A 10,767-nucleotide genomic window follows, 5' to 3' on the forward strand; every position below is an offset into this window, starting at 1 on the left:
AGGAACAGTAAAGTTCTTAAGCATGTCGAGGTATGTGTGTCCTAACACAGTGGGCTCCATTAATAAAAAAACGGACTGATGACACGATTTTTGTGCACTCCTAACCAGACAGGTATTATAACTCAGGAAATGACTAATCTTTCTTAGAATCATATCAAGAAGCAATATAGCAACATTGTTTACTATGTGCTCATAGTTTTAAAATACAATCAGGCCAATTTAAAATAAGTAATTACCCGTAAGCCTACGTTATTGAATGCTTGAGTTGATCCTTTAATTACCGTATTTATTCGAGTATCCCCGGCACTTTTTTCTTGAAATTGGACAGAAAAATAAGGGTGCGGGGCTTACTTGAAACATAGCCTTCAGTCAAGATAATTTTTATAAAGTAAACGTTTTCTTAGAAGTACCTAAATTCAATCACATAAATATAGTTACATTAGGCTTTCATTTATCAATACCGGATGCCGCTTATACAGAATACATCCTTAATTATTAACATCCTGTTCATGTTATTGATAGGAACGAAGTTACGGTATTTTTATAAAACTGATTCATTCTGTATAGGCTGTATCCGGTTCTAATGACACTACAGTTACAGTATCATCATCGTCTTGTCTATTCCCCATAGTCATTGTACTGTTTGTATATGTGGACGGCTATGTGCATTTTATCTGTTTAGTTTATCTTGTAAAGTTTAACACGGTGATTTATTTTAATTACGGCATTAAAATGAGTACAAAAAAAAACAGCGTCTACGATCTTTTACAGTAAATGAAAAACTGCGTGTTATAGAAGAGGCTGAAAAAAATTTGAAATCGGGCGGCAGGAAGAAACTTTGACGTAGATGAAAGCTGCATTCAAGACTGACGTAAGAAGAAACAACTTCTGATGAAAAGCACTGGTAATAAAAGGGCTTTTCGTGACTTAAAACCAAATGCACAGACACAGAAAAAAATTGTATGACTTCGTTATTGAAAAAATGAAATGCGGTTACGACATAAGGTCACGACATAATGTGTCAATCATATGCTCGTGAAATCGCTAAATCGTTGAATAAAGTTGATTTTAAAGCAAGCCGTGGATGGATAACACGATTTTTTGCACGAAATGATTTGTCAATAAGACGAAACACGACCATTTCTCAACGACTTCCAGACGCTTATGAACAAAAAAATATTACATTTCCACAAATACATAATAAATCTTAGAAAAGATGAAGGCTATTTGCCTTCTCAAATAAAAAACGCTCATCAAACCCCCGTATATTTTGAAATGCCATTTGACAAAACCAAAAAAGGTGAAAAAAGTGTTACGATTCGCACTGGTGGTAATGAAAAACAAAGGTGTAATGTTATGCTTTGCATTACTTATGATGGATCAAAATTACCTCCATACATTGTTTTTAAAAGAAAAACTCTTCCTACCGTACACGTAAATGGAGTTATTATCAGAGCACAGGAATCAGGTTGAATGGACGAAACCTTTATTTTAGATTGGATCAGGTGTGTGTGGCAAAAACGATCAGGAGATTTACTTAATAAAAAAAATACCGGTATGGATAGTTATCGGGGGCATACGACTGATAAAGTGAAATACATTTTAAAAAAGGGTACGACAGACCAAGTAATAATTCCAGACGGATTGACATCTTTTTTGCAACCACTAGATGTCTGCATTAATAAACCGTTAAAATCTGCATTAAAACAGTTGTACAGTTAATGGATGGCTGATGAAAATTTCTTTCTCACGCCTACAGGAAGAATCAAACACCCAGATTTTAACCGGATTTGTGTTTGGATAAAAGATGCTTGGGAAGGTATTTCCACGAAATTAGTAAGGAAAAGTTTTAAAAAATGCGGAATATCTAATGAACTTGATGATAGTGAAGACGATCGCCTTTGGCAGAGCGACGTGGAGACTACCGATAACTCTTCTACAGACATTGACTGTGACAGTGATTAATTAAAAATAAAATCCAATATTAAAAAGCGTATTGAAATGATCCTTTTCAACATGATACTTTCTTTTCGTTTTACTGGCCTACTGATTGTCAACTAAACTAGTACTTACGGTAATTAATTATTAATGTAATATTAATATTTCAATTTAAATGAACCAATTAAATGCTTTACTTTTTGAATATTTTCGTATTTACGTATTTTTTTTATCATATCTGTTTAAAATACCGGTATATACTCGATTTTCTTTTTAGGTTTTCGGTCCGGAAAATCGAGGTGCGTGACTTATTCGGTGGCGGGAGGTACTCGAATAAATACGGTAAATGTATTCTTTGATCCTGTAAGAGCATTTTTTTGTGAAAATACCATTTCTTTTTATTGGATCTATGATTGTGAAAAGTAATCGAATTTTATAATCGGTCGTGTATTTTTGGTGTTTTATAATTATGAGTGAAGTTAAATCTATTGTAACAAACAAAAAAGCTAAAACAGCCCCGGGAAATAATAAATTTTGCGTATGAGTTTATAAAACAAGAATGTAATCGATTTCCGAAGTCGGAAAAGAAAGAAAAGCACCTGATTCAAATTAAAAAATGTGAAGAACAGCAGCTGCGTTTGGGTTGTTGTAATCCCAAGTCCAAAGAGTGAGAAAAGAGAAAAAACGGTTGCTAAACAAATTAACCGTAATTTTAGTGGAGACTCTTTCTCTACTCCAATAAAATACAAACCTCGTGAAATACCTGCAACGGGACTAGACTTTGACAAGTGTGTAGTGAGACCGACTCAAAAGTTAGAAGTTGTATTGCGATAAATTTAATGTTGTTATCACTATATCTACAAAATCATAAAACTTAACATTTTATCAGACTCAAAGACTGAGAACCACCCAGACAACAATTAGTTTTGATCAAAAGAAAGAGAGATAATTATCATCACCACTATAATATCCAATAAAAATAACCAAAATATTTGTTAACCAATCCAAATCCATTTATAATTCAATATTATATATGCATATAAAACCTACTGTATACATATATATCGTAAGATTTTTATATAAATAATGAAACGATTTATTTTTACAGATCTAGAACTTTTTGACGGGTGCAAACAAGAAACTGTTTTTAGGCGATAAATTTACATGTTTGGAGTATAATTTTTACATACTTTTAACAGCAACAGCGCACATCGGTAGCACCCGAAAGAATAGGAAATATATTCTCTAAGAATTGCGAATTAAATTTACAGATTTGTAGTTCATTTCATTTATCTGTTTTTCATGTCGAATAAACCTAACGACATATGGCGGGGTTTAATTTGTATTGTTCATCGAAAAGGGAAGTTGGTTAATGCAAGAGGTCATATCACAAAAAAGTAAATGTCGATTTTAAACAATGATACGACGGAGTGTATAGTTTGTTCTAAAGAATCGCGAGAGGTACGAAATGAACCATGGAAATTTTGCATTTAGGCCGACTGAGTGATCATTAATCTCAGCACGTTTGTATAACATGACCAAGAGGATTCAGCTCACTGGGCTGGTCTAGTGGTTAACTCGTCATCACAAATCAGCTGGTTTCGAAGTCGAGATCAGCTGGTTTTAAGGTTCAAATCTTAGTAAAGACAGTTACTTTTATACGGATTTGAATGGTAGATCGTAAATACCGGTATTCTTTGGTGGTTGGATTTCAATTAACCAAACATCTCAGGAATGGTCAACCTAAGACTGTACATGACTATACTTAATTTACATTCATACATACCACCTTCATTCATCCTCTGAAGTTGTACCTTACGGTGATTCCGGAGGCTAAACAGAAAAATAAAGAAAGAGGATTGAGACATAGTCTTACTTGGTGATCGGTCGGCAACAATTTAAATATCACAACGAAACTAATGATCTTATTAAAAAACTTGCAGTATTACATTTTCAAAATAGTTTCCGAACATTCGTTTTTCCCAGTATATGAAATGTTAATATATGAATTTGACTAGAAATATAGGTATGTAAATCGGTATAGAATGTTAGTTTACGTTTTTTCAGTGACTAATACGAAATGATAATTAGTCTAATTATGAGTCTTTGGTAGGTATATTGTCGGCATTTTAGCAAATAAATAATTAATTTTTATATTTTTTCACTATAAAAAATATACGTTAAATATCAATTTCTTTGATAATCGACTTTAAAAATACTCTTTTTTTCCCCGATTTCTCTTTTTACTTCCTTGTACGAAGTAAAGAAAGTATTGTGATCGCGAAAAATTTCGATTTTCAGATTTCAAAGAAAATATTCATTTTGACCATTCCTAAATCCATTTTGACTAGTTTCGGAGTGACGTCTGCAGGTACGTACGTATGTATGTATGCATATAAATATTTATGTATCTCGCATAACTCAAAAACGATTAGCGGCAGGATGTTAACATTTTGGATTTAGGACTGTTGTAACATCTAGTTGTGCACCTCCCCTTTTGATTGTAATCTACTTTACAAAAAAAGCCCAAAATCCAGAAAATTTGGATTTTGGACTTTTCCTTAAGTGTAGTAATAAGCCGTCATTGAGAGCTTCTCAAGGTATATCGTAGGTGGTACTTATTTCCATTGATTCCAGGTTGTCACCAAATAAAATTTTAATTAATGAATAATTTGGTTCTTACAAGGGGAAGGCACATCGATTCGAATGCGACTTCATGTATATATATTTTTTTATTTTTTTTCAAATTTTTTTAATTTAAATTTATTGATTTACTAATTTTATTTACTTCTAAATATTATTATTATTTAGGTTTATTTTATTAACCACTCGTTGTAAAAAAATCTTTACGATAAATAATGATTCAATAATAACAAAAAAAAATATCAGAAGTTATTAATGAAATACAATTTTATGTACTTTCCATTTAAAAAAAATGTGTTTATATAATTTAACAGGCGAACAAGAAAGTCATTTGGTGTCCACATCAGATTTTTTTATTCCGAGAATACCATGATGTACTTTAACATTCATTTTTGATTATTTTCTACTGCATCCTAATTATACCAGAAATATGAATAATTCAATGGCTAATCGCATCAGAAATATCTTAGGGTAGATTCTTAAATTAATAATTCGATACATCGCAGAAAATTTATTCCAACATTTCTGTATGCACTTAAAGACAAACACACAAATGTTTGTTTTATTTATATATTAATATGAACTGATATTATTGTTTTATTAATTAACACACATGGACATCTTTGTAAATGAAACACTACTACTACATACTTTTTAAAAACAAAAAATCACTTTGAAAATGTTTTTGATTTTATATTCCAAACAAGCGTGTTAGAGAATTGGTCGGTATGATTTAAATTTCATAATTTGAAATAAATTCGTGTAATATTAAATAAAAATTTTTATAAATGAATAAAATTCCAAACAGCAACACTAATAATTGAACATAACAAAGAAGCCGTAATAAAAAAGGGAGTCCGACAAGGATGTTCCGTATCCTCGTTACTTTTTAATCTTTACGTAAAACTAGCTGTTAATGATGTTAAAGAACAATTTAGATCCGGAGTAACAGTACAAGGTAAAAAGATAAAGATGCTACGATTTGCTGATGACATAGTAATTCTAGCTGAGAGTAAAAAATATTTAGAAGAAATAATGAACGGCATGGATGAAGTCCTACGCAAGAACTACCGCATGAAGATGAACAAGAGCAAAACGAAAGTGATGAACTGTAGTAGAAATAATGTAGATGAACCACTGAATGTGAAAATAGGAGGAGAAAAGATTACGGACGTAGAAGAATTTTGTTATTCGGGAAGTAAAATTACTAAAGATGAATGAAGCAGGAGCGATACAAAATGCCGAATAGCACAGGCGAAACGAGCCTTCATTCAGAAATATAATTTGTTTACATCAAAAATTAATTTAAACGTCAGGAAAAGATTTTTGAAAGTATATGTTTGGAGCGTAGCTTTATATGGAAGTGAAACTTGGACGATCGGAGTACCTGAGAAGAAAAGATTAGAAGCTTCTGAAATGAAGTCCTACAGAAGAGGACTTCTGTAGGAAGTACAGAAGTACTTCCTACAGAAGGAAAAAAAAATCAGATGGGTGGATAAAGTGACAAATGAAGGGTTGTTGCGGCAAATTGATGAAGAAAGAAGCATTTGGAAAAAATATAGTTAAAAGAAGAGACAGACTTTTATACCACATATTAAGGCATCCTGGAATAGTTGCTTTGATATTGGAGGGACAGGTAGAAGGGAAAAATTGTGCAGGCAGGCAATGTTTGGAATATGTAAAACAAATTTTTAGGGATGTAGGATGTAGGGGGTACACCGAAATGAAACGACTGGCACATTAGATAGGGAATCTTGGAGAGCTGCATCAAACCAGTGAGATGACTGAAGACAAAAAAAAATTAAATTCAACAGTAAATATTCAATCCTTTTAAAGGTTCAAACAGGTATCAACACTCAACAATAAGGATGATGCATGCACAGATAAATTTCAACGCTTTCACCGTACATCACGATAAGTTATGTCATTTTACTTTTCAAATGCAAGTGTATTTTAACGGGTAAACGTAAAATTACATGCGTACAAAGTTAAAATTTATTGTATGAAGTTTTATAAAGGCAAAGGCTAATGTATGAATAGGTAAAAAATTAAGATACACTCATTCACTAGTTTTTAATAATTGGTGAAAACTTATTTAAAAAATTGCATGTCCCTTCATAACAGTCGTCAAGTATGCGTAAAAAGAAGGAAATGCGCCATCCCCTCCTCACCTAGCCCTTATGAGCTTTACCGGAGGTCATCTTCAGTACCTCGGCAATGATATCTTTCAGTTTAGCCTCAGTCAGGATGCCACTGATGCGAATGCCACAAGCGACATCCCCATCGGTATACTACTAACTGATATAAACTCCAAACAAAACATATCTAGCCAAGTCTTAAACAAGACTTTCTAAGAACGAAGGAACTGAACTCTACCTACCCGAAATGTAAAAATGAGTTTGACATAACGAATCATAAAACGCAACACAAAATCATTAACGAAACATAACAATAATAATAAATAATGTGTCATAACAGTAACATAAAACATAACTAACGAAAAACAAACAAATCTGTAATCAAACAAAAACGGCAACAGTTTAGCAAACCATAAAACAAAATAACAATTAAACCAAACATAAATACAAAGAAGGAAAGTCCAAGCGGAACTCACACTTCTTTAGCGATCCTTTCTTTCGCCAAATATGTGATAAAACTTTTTACGATCACTTATTCGGCCTGGCTTTTCCAATTAACACGGAGATCTAGTGTCGACCCGATATTATCAAGCCGACAAATGGTTTCTTTGCGCTAAGTCATTCCTAGCACATTTATATATAACATGATAAGCATCGTCCAATAATCCGTATTGCGGAGACATACCAGAATCCCCTAGGCCGAATTTCTGTAGTCTGTCACAAAAAGCTCTATACCCTCAAAGAAATTGGGTCATATTATTATTCGGGTGTACCCAAGAGGCGTCCTGCAAATTAACAACAGTAGGGAAAAGATCAAGCGTATAACGCCCACACTCTGTCTCATTCCATCTGGACTGCCACAGGGTGACACCATACTCTTCTATCTTCTTTATTTTCTCACTGCGGAGCTCTGGAGGCCGCCAGTATAGCGGATGTTGTAGCGGGGACCCAACTGCTGGTGAGCGTAAGCTCTGTCCGATTCCAATAAACGAGCCGCCACTTCCCGACTACCATCCGCCGGGTCAAGCCAACATTACTGGAGACCAAATTCCAGACTCAACATACCTTCTCAGGGTTACCACGTGCCGTTGAAGCCACTCGGCGACAATATAATATATATATGTATTAGTTGTGTCAAATTTAATTGGCTCACTGAAAAATGTTTAATTAATACCAGACCTTTTTTTACGAAAAAATATCTTATTAATCATTTTTCAAAATGGGAAACGTGATAAGAAATACAGAAGCGCTTATGTGAAGCTGGGAATTGAGCAATAGTAGCCCTAACATAAAATGGTATAACATGCAAATCAAAATGTATTATCACATTGCCGTTTTACAACCAGATCAGAATAATCATTGCAGTCATTATGACATCAGTGTAAAAATATGAGTTTAAAAGAAATCTGGAGAATGAATTTTTTAGAGTAACACATGTAATAATGTAACATTGGAATACAAATCCTGAAAAATCAAAACTTTTTGAAATGGGATAATCTTGACTAGCCAAATGACATGTTATTGTTTTAATTTGTCAGTTTCTGATTTTATTTTCGAGAATCTCAGTTTAATACTAATAGTGAGTTGTGTCACTAACATATCTCAAATTTTGAAACATATTGGCATTAATGTAATGTTATTTATACTATTTTTCCTAGCTTTAGATGAATGGAAGTGTTCTTACAAAACTAAAAATTCAAAACCGTTTTTATTTTCTTTACAATAGTTCAATAATATTGTATTTATTGTTTCTATATTACAGAATTTAAACCAATCAAAATCAAGGAATATCTTTAACCTAAGTCTTAATTTTCTCATTTCTTTTCTGTTTATGAAATAATCCTACTCTACACTTGTTAAAATTATGATTAGATACCATTGGATGATTAATATGCATAATTATTAAAATAAAATATTTACAGAAATATTTCATTTTTTTAAAATTAACATTATATAAACCATAAATAAGATTTTGTATTTTAATTTTAATTTACAGAATTAAAATTGAAATTACATATACATGTTGATTAAATTTAGATGTTAATTTAAAGTTTATGTAGTTAGTTAAAATTTGAGCTTATCTGGTGAATTAATCATCAACAAAATAAATAAATGAAAGCATTCTTTTAACTCAAATTTTATTTTGTACTTACAGCTTTCCTGGTTCGTGGCTGTTTAGCACCTGTTTCAAGACATTTAGTTCTTGAAGAAGATTTAGAAAATTATGAGAAACAATCACAAAATGTTCTGCGATGCGTGTAGATCACACTGAATATGCTTGTTTGAAGGCTCTGATTCTCTTCAAAGCAGGTTTTTGAAATTAATATAAAATTTGTCTAATATAATTTTTTTTTCTAGTTTAAATAAAGCAGACATATTTATTCGATGAATACCATAATGAAAATATGTAAGAAGAAAAAATTAATGAACTGATTCACTTTCAGCTTACAATGAAATTGTTCATCCAGAGAACTTCTTCAACCATGTAGCTCTTCTTCAGTGGAATTAAGAATGGCATTATCGTTAAATGTTAATCATCTTAAACTGTTATTTAATCAATAATATATATTTTTTATAATTAATTTCTGTTGCATTTGTTTATTTAATAAGCTGTTTTTTTATTGAAACAATAAACACAACATAAATCAGATGTATTATCCGACTACATACTGAAGAGATTGGCTAACTTTTTAAAAACAGAAGCATTAATAGTCCTACCAGTAACTTGACTGAGTAAAAAGCTGCCTAAGCTTAGCCTCTGAAGAACAACTTCTATCTTATTTGAACTTAAGTTTTTCATGATTTTTAATATTTTTGGAAATTGTTTTACAGCAATAGTAAACATATTTTAAATTATGTTATCAAACATATCAATATAGAAGGAGCATCCAATTAATTTAAATAATATTAATTTAAAAAAAAATTATTTCATTTAATCAGCTAAATAAGTATACACCTAGAAAACACAGTACTCCATGCATCTTTATTCTTGTGGTAAAAATAATTTATAATACTATTACTAATAAGGAACATAATAATGCCTTCAACTTTATATTGTTTTTAAATATTCGATATTAACTAAATATGTATATAAAATAGCATGGAAGCATTTTTCTTCTAGCCAGAACTTCAATATAACTGACTTGTTTAATAAAATGCTGGTTTCTATTTGCTGGTTGCCAAATACACAATATTTTTTTTTTAATTTTCTCTTATTGCCTAATTCATGGTCACTGTGAAGTAGCAAGAGTACTGTGTAATGTAATGCAATTCACATTTGTGCTTAAATAACCCATATTGAGAATCTCCTAATACAAAATGTTGTTAATGTCATTGACTTTTTGTTGAATGTTCACTTTCAATTAGTTGATAACGAGTGGATCTGATTCATGAATTCTATCCTTCAAATAGCGCCAAAGGAAAAAATCGCAACTAAACAAATATAGGGAAAGCATAGACTATTACCTTCTGTTTACACAGTTTGTTCTTCTGTAAAAGCCATATGAACACTTGCTGGTGAATTGTTTGATATGTGAATGAATATCAAATGATATTCACATATCATTATGCTACTCCATCTTGTTGAAAAAATCTATACTTTTTTTCATGATCTGTTAACTAAACATAGAATTCTTCAAAAACTGTACAGTACACTTCTGTATTTATATCCGGTCGAAACATATTGCCCCCCAATATAAGTTTACCAGGGACAGTATACTGTACATCAATTTTCTCATTGGGAAGTGGACACTCAAACAACTAGAGAGGAACTCATCCAGTTCCTAGTTTTATGCAAATTAACATACCCAGATAAATGAAATATAGAATTGCCTTGCCTGATATGAAATATAGAATTGAGCCTTTCTGTCCATCGACAATGTTTTTAGAAGCCTTTAGCAATAATTAACATGTTTCAGTGTGTCTATTAAGAAATTTTTCCGCATTTTAGATATTTGACACATTTCTTGAAATTATTCAGAATACTCATAAACATTCACTATAGTACCCTTTTCTCAATCGAAAAATACATTTTAGAAAAACACAACTG

This window comes from Lycorma delicatula, chromosome 3 (assembly GCF_047948215.1).
Source record: "Lycorma delicatula isolate Av1 chromosome 3, ASM4794821v1, whole genome shotgun sequence".
NCBI lineage: Eukaryota > Metazoa > Arthropoda > Insecta > Hemiptera > Fulgoridae > Lycorma > Lycorma delicatula.